The following is a 23898-nucleotide window of genomic DNA, read 5'->3' on the forward strand; positions in this document are numbered from 1 at the left end:
AAAAAAGAAGGCAGTGTTTGAAGACTATTGGGATTTATCAGCTACCAATTAAATGAACCAAGAGACTTTCCACTATTTGTGAATATGGCTAGAACAACTATAAGAATGTAGAATCCCTTCTCCCCTAGTCTTTCCTGGACTATAGAGGAAGCCACAGTTGGTTGGCCAACTAAGAACTAGTAATTCATATCACACATGGTGCTGTTCCAGAACAGGAACCTAGAGCTTTTTCTAGGGATGATTTGGTTGCAAGCTAAAGAAACCTATTCCAGCTAGAGCCTGCGGTAGGTGGTTAATTGTCAGGATGAACTGTAAGACAGCCAAGGGCAAGAAGCATAGGTATGCCAGGTCTCCCATGGGGTTGGATGACATCCTGATTCGTCCTCTCTCCACACATCTGCTTTGTCCTCCCACATCTCTCTGTGATCATGTTTCTTAGAACCTCGTGGGTTCTATCACTCCATGTCATCAATGGCTCAGGTTTGTCATCTTTTCTTTGGATCCAGTTGAAAATGTTCAGGGGCCAGACATAATGAAGCACCCAGAGGGGCAATCCAATGTTGATAGTATTACAGAGGTTCCTATGGTCTGTATTGTCTTAACTATATTTTGTGTGTGTGTGTTGAATTAAATTCTCAAGAAAGACACCATAATTGGCTGTACTTAATCCCTGGATGGGTTCCCTTGGGATCAGATTTCCATGTTGCTCTGTCAATGTGGCCAGAGGGTCCAGATCACCAGCAAGTCCAGAAGTCCCTAGGATCACTCTTACAGTGTAAATTGAGGAGAGAAGGCAATTTTTTAAAAGGAGTGATGGGAAGTGATCTGTTCAAACAAGTCTAGATGTCTTTCTCAGAGCTTTAGCTTGCAGTCCTAGCAGTTCACATATGAGTAAATTGAGGTTCCAAGACATTAATGCTCCCCAATGTCGCATACCTAGTAAGTTACAGAAGTGGCAACTGATCCCAGACCTCTCTCTCTCTGACCCCCCACACCAATGCTCTTCCCATCTTGCCTAACTAGCTAAATATTCAGATGGCCTGCAAAGATGGGGCAATGAGTTTGAAGTCATGTGAACTCAGAAAGAATGAAGGTCTCTAAAGCAGCTTCTACACTCATCTTGGAAAAAAGAGATTTCTCAGCAAAGTTATTAATAAAAAATACTGCCTATAATGCTCTTAGAAACTAGTAACTTTGGCAGCTCAGGTGGCTCAGCAGTTTAGCGCCGCTGAAGGGGCTAGAGACCCAGAATCGAGTCCCACATCAGGCTCCCTACGTGGAGCCTGCTTCTCCCTCTGCCTGTGTTTCTACGCCTCTCTCTCTCTCTCTCTCATGAATAAATAAATAAAATCTTAAAAAAAAAAAAAGAAAAAGAAAAAGAAACTAGTAACTTGTGAGAGGTAAAGAAGCTGCTGCAGAGCTAAAAATGGGAAGGAGGCTTAAATTAGGGGGCAGTGGCTGATACCCAAAAGCAAAAGAGAGACCCAGTTAATATGCTGGGCTCCTAGTTTTGAGCTAAATAATTCCTGCTGGCAGAACCTATGAGCTGCTGTGACTTTGCCATATCTCCCTTTTTTGTACAAAATGGGAACTTCGGACTCTGTGCCCCAGCCTTAGGGAAACATTGGGATAAAAGTATTCAGAAAATCCTTGTGAATGGCACAGATCATTAACCCAGTCATTGGAAGCGGGCAACCCAAGAAAGTATATATAATAAAACACATTCTCTCTCTAGCTCTGTCCCTCTGAGAAAACCCTAATGTACTTTTCTAATTTACAAAATTAAATTTGGAGATTTGGATGCCTTTAAGCTTTTGCTGGTTGCGTTGAAACTTCTTTACCTTTTTCTGATGCTGTGAATTTCCTGAAATTTTGTTCATTGATCTTCCTAGCTGTCTGACAGTTGTTTTGTGGATGACATTTACCAGTATCATTCAGGGAGCGTTTGGTAGTGTCTTTTTTTTTTTTTTTTTTAAGATTTTACCCATTTATTCATGAGAGACACACAGAGAGGCAGAGACATAGGCAGAGGGAGAAGTAGGCTCCCTGCAGGGAGCCTGATGTGGGACTCGATCCCAGGACCCCAGGATCAGGACCTGAGCCAACAGCAGACACTAAACCACTGAGCCACCCAGGTGTCGCTCAGTAGTGTCTTATCTGCAGCTTAATGTATTTTCACCTCCTACAGGCAGAACATAATAGTATGAAAGGAAATTTAAATTTCCACAAAAAGGTAAGGAAACTCTCTCTCTCTAGCTTCCCTGTAAGAGAACTTCCCATGAAAGCTTCCCATGAAAAGAGAACTAGGAGGGCAATAAATTCAGATACAAGGTGACGATAAACAGAAAAATATTCAATATATTGATAATAATGTGTAACATAAAACCGTGATCAACCAGACTGAGCTTTCAACTGTCATGGAGAATTGTAGAATAAAGTTGCATGTTATTTGAAATGGAATTTCCTTATATATATGGTGCATTTTCAGGCTAGCATTCAACCTTCAAGCTGGAAATTTTCTGATTAAACCCAATGCCTGTCATGGGGACAGCTGTCAAAACAGGTCTCCTCTGATTGGAAGATTTAGTTGACATGTTCTGCGTTGTGGATATTTGTGATCTCAGAGTTGTGGATATTTGTGTTCTCAGATCTACAAGGTCGCAGACACCATTGAAAATGTAGTCTTAAAAAAAATGTAGTCTTTAAAATACCTTCTCTGTGCTCACCCAGGACTGAGATTGCCTACCAGTTGCAGCGCATGTAGGAGCAACACAGCCAAGTACATCAGATAGATATGCAGAAGACTAAGTAAATTATAGCAAATTTCAAATAATGGGTCACAGGGAAGTAGATCCACTTGTTAAATTCTATTATTAAAGCCCCACACAAGGTTGTGAGTTGAATTAGAACATGCTATCATGATTCTTTGAAAAAGTACTAGGTGAAGCAAAAGTTGTCTCTATGTTTCTGGGATGTTTTAAGATCTAAAAAAAGTAATTTTACCTGTGGTATTGTTCTGCCTCATTTTCAAATACCCCACACTTCTTTTGGGGAGAGCCTACTTTTCATTTTTTTTGGTGAGTCTCTCCAAGGAATCACATGTAGTCTTGTGATTTTGCAAGAGATTAGGGTTCACACGTTAGTATCTCTGACTTGTATAACTACAAATCTTTACAAATAAATACAGATAACTTCACAAGTACACTAGTTTGGGCTAGACCTGAAATATTTTACAAATGCTGCTCTGTTTCACTTTAGTCTTGGGGATACCTCACTCTGAAGATCACACAAACTCAGATTTTTACTTTATTTCCATTCCATTTCCAGAAATTTGGGCAGGAAGTCATCACAAGTTATCTTCATGTCAATACCATTGATTATTTATCTCTTCATCAACAACCTATGGATCATCTTTGGTCTTCCAGAGACGTGGATGACTTCTCTGTATGGCTTAAGAGTAGTTGTTTGTGCTTTCATTTTAAAGGTGGTTGGAGGTGTTTTGGATTTTTTCAAGCACACATTTTTATTTTCTAGCTACAAGCAGATCATACGATGTCTCCCTGAAACTGGGCCCTAAACTGCTGCTGTTTTCAGAAGAATCAGACTGGCTTCAATTCTACATTGTAAACAATTTCTGAACCCAACAAAGGCGCCGTTCTCCTCTTAGCCCTAATTGTGTTTAAGGGAACATCTAACCTGTATTGACAGTGAGAAATTTATCTCCATTGGACTGGGTGAAAGGAGATATTGTGCTTCTTCATCCAGCTTAACATTAAATTATTTTGGAAAATGAGACGCTGCTGAGCCACCCCCACCCTCACCATCTAATCCATATTCCACCAACACGAGTTCTGTGATATCTACCACAGAAACAATATAGAATCTGTAAAATGACTCCTGATCTTTCTGTAACTACTGTTTAAGATCCACCCTTGATTCCTATATAGCCTCCCCAAAATATTTACCTATGTGTCTCTAAGAAAAAAAGTCTGGTTTATTTTATTTTATTTTATTTTATTTTATTTTATTTTATTTATTTTATTTTATTTTATTTATTTTATTTTATTTTATTTTATTTTATTTTATTATTTATTTTATAGGACAAGCTTTTTGTTTTTAAGGTTTTATGTATTTATTCAGGGAGACACAGAGAAGCAGAGACAGGCAGAGGGATAAGCAGGCCCCCTGTGGGGAGCCCCATGTGGAACTCCATCAGACACTCAACCACTGAGCCACGCAGGTGTCCCAAAAGGTCTGCTTTAATAGGCCATTGCTGTAGGGTGGTGATTTGTCACTTATTTGCCCTTAGTACTCTCAAAAACATGTTTCCATCAATACTGAGCAAAGACTGGTTTTCTATTTGAAATACGCCTCTCATTTTCAGGTTCAATTGGGGCATATGAGCTATTTCCATAATATCCATGTGCAAAGTAGACTTCATTGAATACCCTTAAGCAAACCTGCTCAGATCAATCAAAAGTTGAAAGTTGCGGTGTAGCAAATTTAAATGTTGGAAAAACAGCGCCATCTGCTGGAAAGGGGTATGTAGGTAAACCCTTGTTCGCCAAGTACTGGAGATTCTCAAGGCCAAAATCCTTGACTAGCTGGGATCTGTGGATCTGCTCATGTCTGCTTCAAGTAATTCACATTATAAAATGGCAATTGTCTCAGTAATAATGAGGCTTCACAGAGTAATAGAAAGAGCACAGAATGAAAGTAGTCTCCTTATCCTGGTTGTGTCTTCTTCATCTTATTTGTCGTCTTCTTTTTTAAATCTGTGTATTCTTGAAGAAATCACTTCTTTAAAATGAGTAATAGAGATGCAATAGAGATTGCATAGAGGTGCAGAAAGGTTGGGAAAATAAAAATAGGTTGGGAATCCAGGCTCTGACATGAGCATGGTTGGGTTCAAATCCCAGGACTTCTATTTAATGGCTGTGTGGGCTTGGGCTGGCTCTAACCCTTTTCCTCATCCTCAACTATAAAATTGCTGGAGGGGTGGTAATCAAAACAAAGCTATTGAATGAATGAATGAATGAATGAATGAATGAATGAATGAATGAATTCCTTATGTGTGTGTGTGGGGAGGGGGAGGATAATAGTACCTAAATTTCTTACTTCCCACTACTCAGCTGAGAGAATGGTTGCTAAAGTGCTTAATACCCTGCATGTCACGTGAGAGCTATAAGATATAAGTATTAGCATTTAGTCAAATTTTAACTGAGGAAGATGTTGTAGAAGCAGCATGGGCCTGATGAATACTCTAATACACTGCCAGAGAGACTGTTAATTGAAAAAGTAATTTGGCAATAAAAGGAAAAGCTTTAAAAACATTCATTTAGTTTGACTCAGTAACTGTGCTTCTAGGAATCCATCCAAAGAAAATCATTAGAGACATGGAAATAGGTTTGTGGTCAAAAATGCTCATACCAAAAAAATTTAAAAAATTAAAAATGAAATAAAATAAAATTAATTAATTAAAAATGCTCATACCAACATTGTTTATAGATTTTGAAATACTGGAAAGGCAATGAATGATTATCAGGAGGGAATCAATAAATCACATGATAGAGTATTGCACAGCATTAAGTATCACGTTCTGAAGTATCCTGATACAAGGAAATATTCACGATATAATTGTAACTAAAAAATAATAGGATATGGAAGTGGATGGTCAGTGTGACTATAATTTGGGGAGGAAAAAGAAAAGGAATCACGGAAGGAAAAGAGATATTATCAGACGTTCAACAAAATGTCGAGAGTAGTTATTTTTGTTATTGGAGGATGTTTAGCAGTACCCCTGGCCCCCCAGATATGACAACCAAAAATGTCTCCAGACTGTTAAATATTCTCTGAGATGGGGTGGAGAATCACCACCCTTATCTGGGAACCACTGGCTTAAAAGAAAGAAGTAAAATCAAGTTATCTCTGTCCTTTTATATGACTGAGCCCGGCTTGATCAATAGAGTGTTTAGAAGTATCCAACGGAGAACTTTCAGAGTGACTTACTAGCTCTCTAGGGTCTTCCTTAAATGCAGTTCTTGGGGAAGCAGATTTGACATCTGGCAAGAAGGGCTTATAGAAAATACATTTCTATATACACACTGAAAAAAAAAAAAAGATTTTCTAACTCATGACCCTGAGAACTTGGGCATCTTTTCCTTCGTATCCGCTACGTTACTTTACCATCATCTCTTGGGGAAAAGAGACTCAGTTCTCAGCACTGACAGGTGATGATGACTTGTTTTGTTTTGTTTTGTTTTGTTTGTATTTTCTACCTGTTCCATACTGTCCTACATTAACATGAATTAATGTTATCAGGGAAAAAACTAAGTATGTTTTAAGAACCCCCTGTAGCAGGCTAGGAAGCAAATGCTCGATCCCTGGCTATTGTTGTCCTGAGGTAATCCAACACATTTCATCTTCCCTCTGTACCTTTTCCATCATCTTAACATAGGACACACCTGAATAATTACATTAGTAAATATGAACACGTAGTAGATATGAACGAATATTGAAAAGTGTGAAATACCATGGGAATGAATACTCCATTACCTTAAGTAGTGTTTCCCTTCAGGTTCTCTAGGCTTTGTTTTCATCAGCTAGTTTACCCAGATTGTCAAAGAAAGAAATGAACAGACTGAGCCATTTGTAGGCTGCAGTTAATTGTCCCTGGAGAGGCATTGTCATTTCTGATAGGTCCAATAGCCTACTCCATTTAGAAAGCCAAAGTCAGGAAGGCCAATCACTTTTACCCTTGAAGTGGGCATGATTTCTGATAAGCCAATTAGTTGTATAGTGGCAGGTGAGTTCACAGCAGGTGAGCCTCTGTGCAAAGTGCTTATAGAGTCTCCTCTCTTTCCTCAGGGCCCAAACATTACATTCTATTTAACATGCTGGTTACCTGCAAAATCTCCTTTTGAAAAATAACCTCTTTGGAGATCCAACCACAATATGTGGAGGGAAAACAAGCCTGAGACCACTTAGCTGCACAACAATAACTTAAATCAAATAAAAGGAGCTGGCTGTTTCCCTTAACAATTTTTTGAACTGAAATTTTCTCACCAGTGGAGTATCAGTGTGTGAGGGTTTAGCCACAAGCTAAGTTAAAGGAGTTGTAATAAGTTTTGAAAGCAATGATTGAGTAGGAAAAAAATGGTAATCTAAGGAAAATATTATGTATCTTCAAATAGCAGCAGGAAGAGTGTCTGCAGAAGACAGGCAAAGATGCAAAAATGTAAAGACTGGCTTTGTGCTACCTAAACTCCTTTTTAAATAGCTTTATCAAAGTATAATTCACATAACATTAAGTTAACTCACTTTAAGTGTGTCATGCAATAATCTTTAGGAAATTTATAGAACTGTGCATTCTCAGCACACCAATTGAACTTGTTTCTGAGGCCTACCTAACATATCGGATTGTCCAAGTCTACCCTAATAACATAATGCACGGGGACACGTGTATGTGGCTGAGTACACGATTTGGAGAAGTGGTGTTTATTGAGCATTGAATTCTTTTTGCCAAGAATTGATTCTAAAGGAATGTAGTGCATGCAAAGAGAGAGGTGCATAGGTTCTTCAGAGTCCTAATTCAGGTAATCCCTTTTCAATCTGCTCATGGATACATATGGAATAAAGTATTCTTTGATATATGAATTTCTGCTTAACATTATGTTGATGAGAATCAACCCACATGGGTGCCCGTAGGAGGAGTTTATTCTTTCTCACTGTGCATAGTATTTCATGGTATATAACTAATGATACCATACACATTCATCTACATGCCTTTTGTGAATATGCGTATGTATTCCTGTTGTTATTCACCTAGGAGCAGGATGACTGGATCCTAGGTTATGCATATATTCAACATTAGTAGAAAATTCAAAGTAGTTATATCAATTTACACTCCACATATTATAGCAATGTATGCCACATCCAGCATTCAAGAATCTCATTCTTGCACCATCACCAGCATTTCATGTTGTTGGTCTTTTTACTTATAGCCATTAGGGTGGGAAATGTACCAGTATTTCATTGTGGTTTCGATTTTTATTCTCCTGATGACAAAGGAGGCTGAATACATTTTAAAATGTTGATGGGCCATTTGGATTACTTCAAAGGATCTCATCAAGAACTTTGCCAACTCGTCATTAGAGTGTGTGTTGGACCCAATTTATATACCCTGCCTCGATTAACTCAGTCCTTCAAACCCCCACCCTTGAACCCTTAGCTACTTGCTCAATGGACGGCACAAGCGACCAATGCTTTTGCCTCCTCCCCTACAACATAGGCTGCTTGGGTCTTCCCCAGCATAAGGAGCTGGTCATTAGTGTGGTCTTCCTCATGCCCACCATGTTGGAGCTATAGTAGTTCTGGCTCCCGAGCCCAACCTATAAGACCATGGAGTCTACTTCACCCACCAACTCCCTAGAGAATATCTGGAAAGGCCAATTGACTTAACCTAGAAATGTAAAACAGTTAATGCCCTAGTGTGGAGCCCTTTGACAATGGGAGCATACAAATTCTTCCCTTACTCTTCTTTCCATAAACCCTTCTGATGTAGGCATCTATATCCTGTCCCTATGTCTGATCTAGGGACTGAACAGTCAACTAGATGTTCTTATAAATCTCTGAATAGCTAGGTATTTGCTTCCTTTCTTCCCTACCTCTCTTCTCTATTTCCCTCACTCTTGCTGCTCTGGACTTTCTATACTCCAGTAAAGCAGTATCTCATTAGCTTTCCCTCAGGGTTGGTTTTTTAGAGGACGTGGACTATTGATTTGTAATTATTGATACATACCTTTAATTGATTAAATGTAATTCAAGTATCTTGTATCATGTGACTTGCCTTTTAATTCTTATAATGGATTATCTCCTAAGCATATTAATTAGCTATAGAGATGACAAGTGATTATTCATTGCACATCTAATTTCCAGGTATTTATAAAGTGTTGCTGCATCTATTTATGGCAGTAAATCTGTTGGTCTCTTTGTACGGTGGTATGTTACTCCTCAGAGTAATCAAATATACTTTACTGAAAGAAAAATGGCATAATTACAGTTAAATAGAGGCCAGTTTTAATGACAGTGCAAATTCTAGCGTAGGCATGGTATCTTCTGCAAGATGTTCATAGTTGCTACTGCTCTCTACATAAAGGGAAAAGGGACTTTTAATTAGTTTTGAAAATGTTGACTTAAAAGTTAAACAGCTTACTTTACTGCAATATTTATGCTCTTTAATATGTTAATGTGCATTGGGTATTTCCAGAAGGAGATTACAGTGTGTATTAACTTCAGATGTCTTTTAAGTGACATCTTGCAGGAAAAATGCTATGAAAGGCATAGATTTAGAAATAGTACACCAGAATGTGACCTACATTACATTTGTAGGCTTAGACATTCTAGTGGAGGAAAATGGATAATTAATGATTGACAGGAGCCATATCTATTTATTATTGATGCTCAGGAGATGGCTTTTCAGGATTATTGGCATCTCCCCCGCATATCTTGAAACCTGCCAAAACAGGTGAGTTTTTGCTTACCTACTTCATGAAGCCATGCTGAGTGAAGCAGTGTGATGAGATTCAGGGATCTTTATTATTTTTTTAAAGATTTATTTTTATTTATTTATGAGAGGCAGAGACACAGGCAGAGGGAGAAGCAGGCTCCCTGCAGGGAGCCCGACGTAGGACTCGATCCCGGGACTCCAGGATCGCACCCTGGGCCAAAGGCAGGCGCGAAACCGCTGAACCACCCAGGGATCCCCATTCAGGGATCTTTAAAAGGAAAACTTCCCCAGCCATAAGGAAATTTATGCTTTGGAATATAAACAAGAACTTTAGAAAAACTCCTTTCAGATTTTTTTATTATCAAAAGATACTGATGTGCAGTGAAAAGACTCCCCCTTCACTCTTTTAAGGTGTCATTAAATTAGTAAAACTTTATTTCAATACCTTTGAAGAGAAAATATTCTAAATGATTACCCTGTCTTCCCAAACTCAGTACACCAAATCCAATTTAGCCCTTCCTTGAAAGTGTCATTATTTTGTGACATTTTGTGCTGAAAGTCAGTGCTGCCCTACAGTCGTTAATATATGTTGGCCATTTACCTCATCCCTATGAGGCCCCAGCTTGCTCTGTTTTCTGAGGTCACTTCTTATCTGCCTTTGAAGTCCTTCCTTCTGATCCCCCTTCTTCACACCCCTCCCCAGACTGCTTCTAATCTACTGGGCCCTTGGAAACCATGTTCACACACTTGTTGATATAGGTAATAACTTCAAGAAGCAATCCCAGAACAAATAACTAAATTGTACTTCTTTGATTAGAAAGAAGTAACTTCTCAGAAACTTTCTTAGTTTTCTTATTAGGCAAATATTTGATCAACAGGAATTAGTATGGTCTGGGGCTGTGTTATGGATAGTCAGGTTTGCCAGAAAAGTAGGGAATCTTTATTTGTATCAATTACTCTTAATTTGTGTTAACTTCAAATAAGCAAAGAAGAAAATATATTACTATTTCAAATTCTATATCATTCTGTATCTCAGAGAAAACATTTTCTCCATTCTACTCTTACATACACGCAATGAATGCTTAAACAACAGTTAAACTCATTTATTGCATAACTCTTATGTATGAGAACCCTGCTATTTGCAAAGAATAGAGCCAAAAGAGTGGTAAATTTGATCCTAGTAGTCCTAGCCAATAAAGTGAAACAATATTCTACCATAAAATTTAGCTTAATCACGTTTTAGTGTTTTATATTCAGCACTTTGCTTTTTCATATTTTAGTGATAAACTCAACAAAATTTCCATCAGTTCCCCTGTCAAGAAAAAAATACAATTGATTCCTAGTTCTGATCCCTTTCTTTTTACCCAAGTCCTTAAAAAAAAAAAATCCCAAGAACACATTAAACAGAGTATTTTAAGGGAAATTATCTTTTTAGGGATGTGGGCGGAAGCCACCATTCACACTTTAAGAGACAGAGAATGTTAGTATAGGGATGCCAATGTGGCATTTCCATACAATGAAGCTAATCCCTACAACCAAACATGTCAGTCATTTCTCTGTGTATTAATGCTCAACTCTCATTTAAATAGCCAGGAAAACTCTGATCTTTGTTTTAAGTGCAAAGCCCTGCTGATGAGCCAACTTTGTTCAGGCCTCCGGCACATTGTTTGTGCTTCATGACCTGGAAAAAAGACCCATTATATCTGAAAATGTTAACGTTTCAACACAGGAAAGGACAGTAAGGTACAAACCAACACGGAGTCATCTTTCCTTTGTACTGGATTTGGTTTCTGAATTCTTTCCTGGGAAAGAGCTCTGGCTGTAATTTTCCCCCGGCCATCTTCATGGATAACATCTCCACATTCCCCATCCTCTTTACCTGCTCTTTCACATTTACAGCAGAGCACATTTTGCCTTATGTTATGGCACCCTTTACACCAGACTGTAAACTAGCAGCAGGAACAACAGGCTTAGGTCGCTCTATTTATGGCACAACTGTGGGCTCTTTCAAAGGGTTCTGGAACTTATTCTAATGAAATCCAAGCCAACAAACTTTCTTTTCCCTGAAACATCATTATGTGCAAATCAGAAGTCATTCATTCATTCATTCATTCATTTCTTCATTCATTCATTCATCGAGGATGTATTAGGCATCAAGCACTGTGAAATTCTTCAGGGATCTCACCACCTAGCATGGTGCCTGGGGCTGAGTATGTCCACAAAAATGGAATCACTGAGTGAATGGCCTGTGTTTAGCTCATTGTAATTTCTCTGGAAGAAGAAAAAAGCAATTAACTTGATTCTTATTCAAGTAATAGATGAAAGATTGGGAGGAAAACCAACACGACCCTAACTTGTCTCATACAGATGCAAAGAAATTGTGTCTCTTGTACAAAATCTGAAATCTGTGTCCCTCTCTTATCTTCCTCCAAATTAAAATACTTGGCCTTCCAAGTAACAAAATAAATCTTAATTGGTTCTCATTCAGTCATCAGCATTTATTAAATAAGTACAATGAGTGTCAAGTACAAAAGAGATGACGCATCCCAGATCTTGAGTGTGATAAGGTCAAGCATAACCACGGCTTTGCTGAGTGTGGGGGTGAGGAGATGAAGGGAACTGCCTGAACCAGAGCTGTAGCCATAACTGACCTTGTGAGATGATGCTTCTTTGCACCTCAGACTTTTCTGATCCTGCCTTTGCTATGTACCACTTGCCTGCAGGTGTGGTGAATTTGGATCCTTGTCAGCTAGCTCTGTTGCTGAGAAGCAGGCTTGGTTAAAGGAAAGTGACATAATGTAATTACAGCTGGATGATATTCACTGCTGACCTCATGACTGCACCGCAGTCACCAAAGAACAAGATTGTTAGGGCATGAAGCTTACTTTGTGTGGCCACAGTGTCTGTCAGTGTCCTCTTATCCTAATTGTAGCAACAAGCACAATATTTAATAGATATATAATAACGATAATGGACATTACCAACCGGTTAAAGTTTACACAACACTTTTATATATGATCTCTCATGTACTCTCCAATCAGACATCATCCTCAAGGGACATTAGTCTGTTATTATAATTTGGAAATTAATAACTTGGAAATAAAACTTACCTTCTCTCTGTTCTTTTGTGCCATTCAGAAACATCAAAACTTTAATGCTTCAAATTATCCAAGTCTGGTGGTCCTCCATAGCTGCATATATTTCTGCTTCTCCCATTGTAAACAATTTTTTGAATGCTTAAATTTTGTAATTATTTAATGAAGTTATTTCTGGATATAAAATAAAATTCCTGAGTGTGTTCTTTCCACGGTATATTTCAAATTCCATAAAATGTTTTACCACTATAAACAGGTTGCTAACCAAAGTCACATTTAATTTATCTTGTTAAGATAAAAAAGGTGAATATTATATTTTGATAAGTTCCTCACACAAGATAAGCCATCAGATTAGGAATGTCTTGCCTTCTGTATTACTTGGTAATACTTGGAGCTGCCTCATGGGGATTTTCTCTCCAAGGACTGGCTCTTTATTTTTTGGAAATGCTTCTGGAGTCATTAATCTGTCCCCTCTGAGTTTAGTGATGAAGGGTGTTTCCCTTGGTTTTAATTTTTGTCATCATAGCCACACCCATGACAATGTGTAGGTCTTTACCCCATGCACCTTCATCTACTTGCTATTTATATTTTAGGCCCTTTTCTCTCTCTCTCTCTCTTCTATATCCCTCTTATTTTAGGCTGTCCTGTTCCTTCTGGAACAAGGCAGTATATAAATAGCCCTGAAACAAAGCACATTGTTAAGGCAAACCAGTCAGGAATTTCTCTTGAAAACAAATGAAGGGAAGGGAGAGTTGCCCCCTATATCCCACTGCAAATATCATAGAACACAGTTTTGAAAGCTCTGTATAAACCTCTAAAACATAAGTGTTGGGCAGTCAGTTAAGCATCTATCTTTGGCTCTGGTCATGATGCCAGGGTCCTAGGATAGAGCCCAGCATTAGGCTCCCTGCTCACTGGGGAGCCTGTTTCTCCCTCTCTCTCTCCTGTTCTCTCTGTCTCTCTCTCTCTCTGTCTCTCTCTCTCTTTCAAATAAATAAATAAAAATCTTAAAAAGAAAAACAAAAAACAAACATAAATGTTCATAAGGAAAATATTGTCCTCATGAAAGCATTGTGACTCACTGCCTCTGAGGCCAGACACAGACTCTTCCTCTAGGCTGACACTGCTCACCTATGAGTCTGGACCATCAACATGATTTAGGGCAGAATCAGAAGTTATGAAGTAACTCTGGCTAGGAGAGAAATGAGAAGAGTGTGCAAAGGTTGATCCAAGTGAACCATCCACTTAGAGTGGGAAAAGACTAGAGATTCTTATTAAAAGAAATTTGTGGCTACTTCCTAGTTTTGTACTGTAAGTTATAGAATATGCCTTTTGAGATGAAGTACTTAATTACTTGATTCCCTTTTAATGTTCATAATGTATTTCTGTAATTCTCTGGTCTGTTTATTTTTTTCTATGTGTACCCTTAAGCTCCAAACTCCATTTCTGGGTTGTTGTTTCTTTTTTTTTTTTCCTTCTTTTAACTTTCTTAATCTCTGCAAGAAGTCTCTAAACTATGACCTGCACTTGTACCTCATTCACTTGATTTTCTAGAGATCTATTTCTTGACCTCTTATATGTTCGATTATATCTATGTCATTAAAGTTATGATTCTCATACCTGGAATTTGATTTTTCTGTTTTGATGAATTTACTTCCATGGACATTTCCAACCCTGAGATCTCTGAAATGTTCTTTTTGTCCAAGAAAGGAAAGGATGATGAGGGTTTATACAATGCCTGTCCTTACATTCTTTCTTGATGGATACTCTAAAGCAATTATAATGCCACATTGGTACAATTAAGACCAATGTCTTCAAGTATACATTTATTCAATAGTTAATTGATTGACCCATTCATTTATTAAATCATTCTTCAAATATTAAGTGACTTCTCCATGCAAGCACAGTGCTAAGAAGTATTTCTATGGTAATAAAGTAGGGAGGGTTCCTAACCTGGAGCCTGGTGGAGAGAAACACATGGTTAAGCAGATGCTATAAAGTGTAATCATTACTATGGTCTAGGCATCTGTGGGGTACATTAGAGCACAAAGGAATGGGTGGTCAGTTCTCCCTCAGTTATAGGTAAAGAAAAGCTTTATAAATGACCTAATGATTCAGTTGAGTTTTCAAAACAGCAGATCCCTAAGGGGCCAGGGGAGGGGACAAGAATTTTGGTGATTTGGGTAGAGGATACAGTACAAAAAAATCCCAAGGGACATAAACCAATTTAAACAGCTTAGGATCTCAGATGTAGTTTTGTGGCTCAAGTGTGAGGTGTGAAGGGGAAACAAAGTAAGAAATCAGTAAGGAAAGAAACAGAAAGGGGCTTAGAATGACATAAGACATTTGGACACAAACCTTTAGGCAGTGAGGATCTATTTGAAGGGTATGGTCAAATTTGCCCAAGCGACCATGTGTTTATACATAAAATCTAACTGTCGGACTACCTATGGGAATGGCAAGTCATGTATTAAGGCTACAACAAAATGTGGTGCAGATTTGCAGTCAATGATAGTAGTTTGGATTATCTTATAAAATGAAAGCTCTCTTTCCCTCTTTTCATTTTGGTCTGTTCTATTGCTTTTTCATCCCGATTTCACATCTATCACTCATCCTTTTCCTAGAGGCTTCCATGCCCTCCTCCTTTCTCTCTGCAGCATCACATTTCAGGTTCTTTGAATATTTTATGCAGGCACTGGCCTTGAAGAGATAGCACATTTATTTCTCTTGTCCAAGCTCCATGGTGGTTACAAGCTTGCCAGTTAGGCACACATTTCCTAGAGCCATTTTGATCACCTTCATTCCCAGAAAGAGCTTCTCTTCCAGAGATTTGTTGAGCCCAAATGATAGCCCAAGCTTCTGTATCCTCAGTCTGCTTTCATGTTGGTAGACATAGAAAAAAAAACAAGAAAATCTTTCAAAAACATTCACTTTTAAACTTCCTGCAAGTTGCTCAGTGAGAGTTTAGGTTCCTACAATGCCAAAATAAAGACCGTTCTAACGAATCACTTACCATGCAACACTTGTCAGGGATCTCATTGGAGCAGGGGTATCTCCAGAGCTAGCAGAGCTCCAGAAATTGGACTTAACACTATATTTTATCATGAACTGTTAATTATCTATGGTTTAATAATAACGGCCCAGGCAGCCTGAGCCTTACTATAATTTACCAGTCTGACCCTCCCTGACCTCCACAAGAGATGCTATTAATGGCCAGTGAGCTGGTGCGCAGCAGTACAGAGAACTGTCTTCTAGGTCATCAGCATAATTTAGAAGCCATTGTTTGTTTAATTTTACAAACCATTAGCATACTCTGCTTCTTCCTTTCACTAAATGTAATCACTGCCTTCTTCTCGGTGCAGACATCCACCTACAGATTTTATAATTTTTTCTAGGAGACTGCCTTTGGGAAAACAATCTCTCCTCTTCAAAACTCAGCCTAGACTTTTTCAAACTTTTGGAGCGACTGTCTAATATAATAAGAGATCTCTACGAGGAATGTTTGGAAAATCTGGATCTAGTTCCAGCCCTAATAAACACTCTCCCTTGTGCACCTTGGCTTTCTCACCTGTCAGAAAGATTAGTCAGCATGTCTGCTTTGCTCTGAAAGGCTCTGTGGCTTGAGGCAGGTCTTTACACTGCTCTGTCACATAAAAAACTATTGTAAACTAGAGAAACTGGTTTTAAAAAGACATAAATCTCTTGGTTTAGGCATTAGTCCCTATAAATCTCATTATTATTATTTGTCAGAGGTAATCTTTTCATGAGAATCTGCCGAATCCAATCCAAGAGTGATATACAGTGAACTTTGAGGCTTTTATTAATAAATGTTAAAGTACTTTACTGCACAGTGAACATCAGTTGTGATTAAACAGCTGTATTTTTTGTCTCTTTTGTTATTGGAAGTACTCATTGTCCCTACACGTTCACACATTGATTACTGCTTTTCTTGCATAATAATTCATGCACATTCACTTTTGAATCCTTTTGTCTTCTAGCATCTGGCTCTTTATTTTCTGTGACTGTATCTCATAAAGAAATCAAAGATATGGTGGTTATCAGCTTAATGTAATGAATATGTGTGGCTGAAGTGGAAAATACATCCAGGCCTCTATATATTTTGAAGGGTTTTAGCCTTTCAGTGATCAATGTAAGCTAAATAAATTTGTAAGATTAAATCACCACTTTCCACTAGACTATAGAGCCATACTGTGCACCTAAGGGTCATCTAAGACTTCGGCTCTCTCTGTTAAATTTGCTCTCTCTTCCAGGTGTGTTCTTTATGAGATTACCCTTTGGTTTGGGGTTGAGGGTTAGCCAGAAGTCTGTCTCTTTTTGTAAATTATATGCACCATCTAATTTTCTGAGGTTTCTGTATATTCCTGTACAATATATTCTCAATGTCATTTTGCTCACAGGAAATTCCTTGAAAATGGTATTTGAAAATATACCACAAAGTAGAAAATTATCAAAAGGAATTTCTCTTCACTCATAAATACGAAAAATTTTCTGTAATCCATTTGTCTCATCACAAATACTGGGAGTTATCACAGGTCACCTTTAATTAATCAGTTTGTTGTATTAGATAGTTCTAATGAAAATATCGGACAGGAAGAAAACGAAAATTTAGGATTCCATCCAGTTATGAATTACATAGTTTCATTTCAGATAGCTTGGGCAGTTAACATGCTCCTCTAGATTTTCAGTGGCATATAAGCTATCTTATAGATAGACATGCCTCATTGGAATGGAAATGATGGTCTTGCCCTGTTGTAGAAAATTTTAAGGTTTTAAAAAATCTTCTGAAAAGTTAATATGCATTAAGCATAAGAACAGAATTCAAAGTGGTGTGCACTTGAGAATTCTACAAAGAACATAAGATGCAGCAGTGGGTCTCCTCTGACTGCAGATCCATGTGTGTGTGCACTGGCATACAGAATTGTCACATCGCTACTAATGTTTATATAGCACTTGACACTTTGCCAAGTGCTTTCATGGACAAGATCTTATCTGAGGTTCAGTACACTTGATAAATAGGGACTCTTGTCATCTCCCTGGGTCTTGGATGGGGCTCTGAAAAGATAAGGATCTTCCCAGGTCCTGACCCTGGCACCCAGTAAAGCCAGCACTCAAACTGATGTTGTCTGACTTCTAAACTTGTGTTCTTTTTCTCACATCAGATTCACAGACCTAGCAGCAGTATCCACATCCTTTGGTGGATCCTGTTAGAATCAGTATGGCAATAAGATATAAGCGTCTTAGAGATGTAGGCCCTCAAGAAGGTCTGTTGTAAGTACTGTTGTCACGAAATACTAACATTTATTTAGGTAACAAACTGTCAAGTGTTATATAAATATTAGTAATACTGTGACAATTTCATGTGACAGCCCAGAGATCTGGGCCCCGGAGACATCCAGGTGCCTTATTTTCTATTCTTTCCAGAATTCACTAGAGTACATAACCTCGTATTTTATTTTTATCTTCAGCACTCTTTTTTTTTTTTTTTTTAATATCTTCAGCACTCTTGATCAGCATTGTACAAGTAGGGGCTGAAAACAGTGCCTGGGACAGGGTAGGTGCTCAAGAAAACTTTGTTGACAGAAAGTGATGAGAGTAACCCTAGCTCTTATACCAAAGGCATAGATCTTGATGTATAGAGAGATGTTCCATGAGATGCAAACATGAAATATAGCAAACCAGGGTAAAGCAGTCCCAGAAAGCCCATGTGATGTGCCATGGTCCCACTTGCCCAGATCCATTCACTCCATAGCCCCAGGCAAACCCTACCTGGGTCCTAATTTGACTCTGCTCCTAGATGGCAGAGCCATTGGTCAGCTCCACTGAAAATACGCCTTTTTGTGGTTTATGTAACAATCCCCAAAGTGTTTTCATAGACATTGCCTTTGAGCTTCAGATTAACTCTGAAGGGAAAAATCCCAGGTCCCTGCACCTCCTCGGGCTCCTTGATCTTTAAAGTTCTTCACCATTCTTGTGCTGTGATTCTTTCTTCGCTTGTCAGTTGGAGACATGCATATATCTGTAATGGAATTACTTCCTAAATTTTAAGCAAAGCAAAGCAAATTTTTCCTCTAGGACTTGCCTGCTTATCTTACTTTTTATTTTGGTCTTAGATCATAGTCCTGATTGTTTATATTAAAAGCACCCAGAACCTCTACGTGTGTGTGTGTGTGTGTGTGTGTGTGTGTCTATGAATGCTATGGCTACACATCATAATTAGATGGCTGTGTACGTGCAAACACAGACCTATGTCTACTGCATTTGTACACAATGCCATATAAGACAACTTGCATCTTTAGCTCAACAAACTGCACATTAAAAAAAACACATATATTGGTGTTGAAATTTGATGGGATGACTTCAGACACCTTTTCATTTCCTGGACTGTATATGCTCTCCTCTAACTGTTCTAAACAAAATTTTCAAGTACCTGGACATACCTGACCCAGTTTGCCTCCAGTATAGTATGATTCCCCATATGTGGAGTAATGCCTTAAGCACATTATAACTTTTGCTATTTTTCAGTAGAAAAAAAATTGTGCTTACCTCGTCATATTTTTCCACTTCTTTAAAAATAACTGAGAGGCTTAAAATGCTTTGCATAAGGACTTGTTTCGTGTCCCAGGCCTTCTTTGGGAGAAAAGAGAAAGAATCCTTTGATGTAAATCTTTTTTGATGTAATCCTTTTCTAATATTAATCTTATTCACTCTGTGTCGATCTTTAATTACCATTAGCCCTTTAATCTGACCACGTGTGGGATTTGGGGAGGGGGTGGTATTTTGCTACCACAAAATGACCCTAGGTGCATGTATTTTAGTTTTCCTTTTATAAAAAGTAAGAGTTCAGAGCCCTAGCCATTCCAGGTCTAAGAGGTATACTTTCATCCCAAAGTTGTCAAGATACAACTAAAAAGTTGGTGGTCACCATGGGGCATCGTAATATTTATGTTATACTATTATTTGTATTAATAGTCATATCACTATAACTTGTACCTTATGGTACTTTATCATTTGGGAAAGAGCTTCTTATACAGTACGCATTCACATTATGTGTTCATTTGAGCCTAGGAAAAGCCCTGTGAAGCAAACAGAGCTTCCTTTTTATGGATGAGAAAATTGGGGCTTGGGGTATTACAGTTTCTGCCCAAAGTTCCTTGTGACAAAGCCAGCTCTCTGACCCCAGCCTCAGGGAATGGTCCATGTGACTTCACCAAGCAAACCTCCACATCATGGGGTCCTTCCAGTTTGGAGGATTTATGGAGAGTAGTTTCACTAGCAAATGTGTTACTGCTGTCTCAGACAGTACCTGCACCCAGGTGTTATCATAGCTATCCAGTGCAGGAGACTGCTTTGGGGAAAGAGGTCATCAGTGTTGCCTCTTTCCCACTAGGCTCTAGAAAAGTGGTGCTTTGTGCTTGTTTAGAATACCATTTCATATTGCAGCATGTTTACAACCTCACAAGTAGTTAGAATGTTATCATTTTCTCAATTTTATTTAAAGGCATATTTGGTCATGTCATTAAGTGCAGGTGTATTTTTATTATTCAAGTTTTTCCTATTCCACCTTTGGCATACATATGATTAAAATAATAATTATCAAGGGATTCCTGGGTGGGTCAGTGATTTAATGCCTGCCTTCAGCTCAGGGCGTGATCCTGGAGTCCCGGGATTGAGTCCCACACCGGGCTCCCTACGTGGAGCCTGCTTCTCCCTCTGCCTGTGTCTCTGTCTCTCTCCGTGTTTCTCATGAATAAATAAATAAAATCTTTTTAAAAATAATAATAATTATCAGTATTAACCACTTACACCTTCATATTGATTAAGAATTAGAATAGCCTCTTTAAATGAAAATCTTGAGACTGCATGCAAATATAGATTCCCTTAGAACTGGTTTTAACCATCCTTGAACATGATGCTTTTTCATAAATACTTGCAAATTAGCTAATTTGTTGATCCTCTCTCTTTTTTTTTTTTTTTTGAGGTTGAACATGCAGATATAAAGCTTAACTCCAAAGTAGAAAGAACAATGTATTAATTTGACACCTTTAAAAAAAAATTCAAAAGCACAAAAAAATGAAGTAACCAAAATTGAATCAAACCACAGAATTTCTTTCAAGATAATTATTTACAAAATAAAAAGTGGCACAGCCTCAACAAATCAGCTAAAAGTATTCCCCAGAAAATAATCAAATTTCAGAAATTGGAATTATTTTAATCTCAAAACTCAAGATCTGACCCCATAATGTAAAAGAAGAAACTGTTGATCTAGGGGAATTATCCTATTTCTAGATATTTCTGGCAATTTACAGATGCCTAATTTAACATTCTTACTGTAATAGGACCTCTTTCTCCAAAAGATATTGCATATTGTTAACTCATTCCACCTTTGGTAATGTGTACTACCCTGTTGACTAAAGAAGTAAATCCTCCATCCCCATGAAGATTTCATTTGTAGATACAGTTTTTCTAAACTTTTTTTTCATGATCTCAGTCTTTCTTGTTAGAGGCTTTCCTCAAATCCTAGAAACATTTGGCTATTATTCTATCTGAAAATGAGACACTAAAATGCAAACTGAGAAATCTTTATACTGAGGTGGAACTTAGTAGCTGGTGACCTGGTCAGTGAGTACCCAATATTTTTTGGGAGAACCCTGAAAGCCAAGATCATCAGGTTTCTGTTTGGTGCTCTGAGTATTTACAAAGAAAAGTCCTCCAATGCTATATCTGAAGATGTGTGCAGGTAAGGCAGGCATGGGCAGGGGGTCGCAGGGAAGAGCTTCAGCCACATTGCTCATGTTCCAGCAGCTGAGAGAGGTAAGGAACCTGGGGCTCTCATTGGCCCTTTTGTAGACTTTTGCTTCATCTTCTTACTTCCAGTCTGGTGCCTTGTGCCTTCTTTCAGCTGCATTCAGGACTGAGTCCTCTGAGGTTCAACTTTCCAAAAGAATAAACCTCTGGTTTTCTGACTGTCTATGTAGAGTGGAGGAGGAAATTTGACTGCTTGTCTTAAAGACTTTAAACCAATTGTTCATATGGGTTTCACCCTACAACCTAACCACTCTTCAGCCTTCAAAAATACCTGGTTCCTCTATACCTAAGCCTGTCTGAGATTCAGCCAAGGGAAACAGCCTGTTTCTTGTTGCTTATGCTACGCTTTCCAGTCATTTTTCTTGAAACATCCCCAGGCAGGACTACTGGTTACTACTTATCCATGTAAAGCTTTCAATATATTGTTGGCATCTATCATGAATTGCCACCTCCTTCTCCATTCTCTTGTCCTTGTAGGGTATGCCTTTGTCTTGTTTTTATTGTGCCTTTACTGTCATTATAAGAGAATATTTGAGAGGAACCAGGAAAAATGCATGTATTCAATCTTCCATGTTTGATTGGAAGTGCTCTGAATGACCACTCTAAAATGTACTTTATGATCTTATTCCGAATGTACATCATCACCTCTTAACTTAGAAAAACAGCCTGAAGGGAGCCATGCCTCCTTGCTATTTTCTATGTGCTGGAGTCAAATTAGTGACTCTACTCAAGCCAGAATAGCCAAATAGAAATAGTTAGTGAATTATCACTGGCTTAGGAGAAAGATATTATACAGTCATCCTTCCCAATTATTACAGACATTCTTTAAATGGTATGGATTATACATTAACAATGGAGATAAGACAATAGAGTTGAAGGCAAAATATATATATATCTGTCAATGACAAAATAAATCCAAAGTCAAATCCCCTTATGAATAAAAGATAAACCTTTGAGAAACATCTTAGAGTACAGATACTATTGGATTAACCCTTTCCAATTTTATCTTAATTATCCAGAAAATTTTATAGCCAAGTTTGGACAAACCATACACACACGTGCACATACACACACACAGAAAAAAAGCAAAAAATACTCTTAATTCCTATAAGCCGAATAAGAAATCTTAAAAAGTGAATACATTGTCCTAAAAATTCAAATTTTCAGGCAACTGCTATGTGTTACATGGTTTTAATGGTTATAACAGTTGATAGTAAAGACTAAAGGTAAGCTTCCTTCAGACATAGAAAGCCTCATCATTATAGTGACTTAGGGATAGCCAAATCTAGTTAATACGCCTTCTTGGTTCTATGGAACATGCTACAATCTGTGCCAAATGCAATTAAAGAATGGTTCAAATGGCAATCTGTAGAGCTTTGAAGATATCCGTGGGAAATAGGCTGCCTGGCTGTTCATTACTGTTGTAATAGATTAGAAGTGACATTGGTTTAAAAAAAAAAAAAAAAAAAGGCAACTCATCATTCTGGTCCAATTGACCAATTAGGGCATTCACACTTGTCATACTGCAGTTGCACAATTGTTGGCATTATTTTTCATCGTATGAGGGTTATGGGAAAGATACATGATGTTTGATAGACTCTTGTAATATCTCTGCCTCAGACCAAATTTAAGTCTAAATATGTGTATTTATCACATAGGAAAAATGGACCAACCAATGGCCATAAGAAATAAGTGGGTTAAAAAAAAAAAAAAGAAAGAAGTGGGTTGATAACTTAAAAAGTGCACATTGAAAAACATAACCAGATGGCAAAAAAAATACAAGATTTGTACGAGCTGCCTCACTCCCCTGTGACATAAATGAGAAGACTCATAACTACAGGAATAGAAAAATTATAGTTACCTCACAGAAGTTTTTCCTTATCATTTCAGATATCCAAGGAAACTTTCTTCCATAATTCATCAAAAAAGGCATTTATATTGACATAAATATCATAGTATCAGACTATACCTATTGGTTTGCATCACATATCTATTCCAAAATGCTCTTTAAAAATGGAACAGGAAGCATTTTTTAATACTTATGTTCCTTATATTATTTACCATGGTTTTATTAGCACTTTAGATGAAGAACAATATAGTCGGGAATCATTTTGTCAGGAAACAGCTCTTCAAATATCTTTCTGGAATTTAAATCATCTTCCACTTTCCTTCTGTAACTTCAACACTGAAGTTAGAAAGAAGACTGTGTGTAGATGTGCCACAATTTGGACTTAATAAGACCTGGACCAACCTAAATTAAGTCACCCAAATTCATGTTGTCAACTCTCTCTCTTTCTAAGTAGGAGCTCAAGTAGCTAAATGTGGGTGATGTGTTTAAAGAAATCCGAGTGACAATGGGAGCTAGGCAAGTCTGTATTGGTAACATCTAGGCAGAATTATGGATTTCCATGAGGAAGAAAGGTCCCCTTAACCTTTGTTTTGGTTTTATTTCCTCTAGATTATCAGTTA

The 23898-nt window shown here is 37.9% G+C and overlaps 1 protein-coding gene and 1 long non-coding RNA gene across 12 annotated transcripts in view; one reads left to right on the plus strand and one right to left on the minus strand.

Moving 5' to 3' along the window:
* Positions 1–23898, plus strand: part of TRPM3 (transient receptor potential cation channel subfamily M member 3) — a 500214-nt gene that overhangs the window by 200649 nt on the left and 275667 nt on the right. The window lies entirely within an intron of this gene.
* Positions 15312–23898, minus strand: part of LOC144319287 (uncharacterized) — a 130085-nt gene continuing 121498 nt past the window's right edge. Inside the window, exons 3-4 of one of the 2 annotated variants that reach the window (XR_013385159.1) lie at positions 19168–19251; positions 15312–15475 (exon numbers count right to left, since the gene is read on the minus strand). This is a non-coding gene — a long non-coding RNA (uncharacterized LOC144319287). Of the gene's footprint in view, positions 15479–19167; positions 19252–23898 lie in introns of both variants that reach the window. The other variant, XR_013385161.1, reaches the window with a different exon arrangement.

This window comes from Canis aureus, chromosome 1 (assembly GCF_053574225.1).
Source record: "Canis aureus isolate CA01 chromosome 1, VMU_Caureus_v.1.0, whole genome shotgun sequence".
Classification (NCBI taxonomy): Eukaryota; Metazoa; Chordata; class Mammalia; order Carnivora; family Canidae; genus Canis; species Canis aureus.